The sequence below is a fragment of the Aplysia californica genome, unplaced genomic scaffold (assembly GCF_000002075.1).
Source record: "Aplysia californica isolate F4 #8 unplaced genomic scaffold, AplCal3.0 scaffold00035, whole genome shotgun sequence".
NCBI lineage: Eukaryota > Metazoa > Mollusca > Gastropoda > Aplysiida > Aplysiidae > Aplysia > Aplysia californica.
The window spans coordinates 1,979,847-1,981,631 of NW_004797305.1; positions in this window are offsets into that span (position 1 = coordinate 1,979,847).

Sequence of the window (1,785 nt, forward strand, 5' to 3'; positions counted from 1 at the left end):
CTTATGATTATTATTATGATTATGATTATGATTATTTTTATTACTATTATTATTACTACTATTATCATTATTGGGGTTTGTAAATTACATTATCTAACAATGGTGAAATAGTGACGTTAAATGTCACCCCTTGTGGCTGCCACACAACTAGAAGTTTCTGCGCGACAATTGTAGCTCGTCTGTCTACTACCAAAACAAAACCAAACGTTGTTCCCCAAACAACAGTTTAGAACCAACTGCCTACTTTAAGTCAATGCACATTCTCATTTTCACGGATACACTTTGAACATGTACACGCATTTAAAAATGAAATGAACCAGTATAAAAGTTTGATAAACATTAATGGTAGGAACTGAAAATCGATACAGATCAAAACGAGACTCAATGTTTAGACGTAATTTTTTCTCTAAAAAAAACAACAGAAAACAATGTTTTGTTTTTGCTATTTCCTTGTCTTTATTATTATTTCTGTTTTTATTTTGGAGAAAGACTTAGTTTATACAGCACCTGTAGTGTAGCGTGCGGGCGCTTTGCCGTTGTAAGCAGATGACCTGAGTTTGATTACTGTGTGGTAAGAATTTTTAGCGAGTATCTCGGTCTTTCTGCAGGGACGTTGTTTCCATCTCAGTTCGGGTTGGCCTTGGCAAACGAGGTCGAAGCCTGCCTTCTACATGATGTAAAATATGTTGATTGGGGCAAAAATACTTACCGAGTAAAAATGATTTTGTAATCCCGTCTGAAGCTCCTTGGAACAAACCTCTTCATATTTTTATGAATATGTACGTCGTCGTCATCATCATCATCATTGTCTCTCTCACCTTAGATCAGGGTATAGGCTACGGGCAAATACTCTAACACTTTCCCCATTTCCCTATTCTGGGCCAGCGTCATGATATTATTTCATGTCTTCCCACTCTTTTGTGTATCATTCTCTGTGACTTTTCTCCATGTTCTACGTGACCTTCCCTTTGACATCCTACCGTGTAGATTCCTAATTATACAATAATTACGTTAGACATAACAAGGGAGGAGGCACAATAAAAGAAGGGAAACACACTTCACTACTCGGTTTAGAATAAGGCTCTAATCTTCTTGGTTTGGGGACACCAGAGACAGACGTTATATATGGCGGCCCCTCCTTTTAAAATAAGGGACAGTGTTGAAAATAGAGCAAAACTAATATACTTACCATTTATTTTTTCTTATGCATTTTATCTAAGCTTCCACTTTGCTTCATTGACATCATAACAATTGAGCCTGACAACAAAGCTGTTTGAAAATCTGACTTCCCTGTTAAAATCAATACCGTATCCTGGAGACCTCCCTCCTCCTGCGGTTAATCATGTTGTTTCATCAACGGATTTATTTCTGGAAGCTCCTAAATGCATTGCGTGTTGTTTGGAAGCACAGATCAAATTTTAAACTTCAAGCAGCTGTTCTGTCTGTCGATTAAAAACAGCAGAGTTTTGGGGGAAAAACCCAAACGGAAGTAACCCAAAAACCTACAAAAAATCCCCACGTGGACGATTTAAGGCCAGAGAGCAATGCCCTGAAGGGGTAGAATAAAAGGATTGTTTTCCTTCTGGCTGTGGGAGAATCTAGGAGGTCGGCATGACATTGCTTTGTGTTCACAACAAATGCGTGGCATCGAGGTGAAATCACTCTCTCGTCAAAATAATGAAATAAAAACGCGACATTTTCTTCGCGTGTTGGACAATTTCCATAAACTTTTATTGAGTCAACAACTGCTATGCCCTTTTTAAAGCATACTTCTTTTCGTGTGGA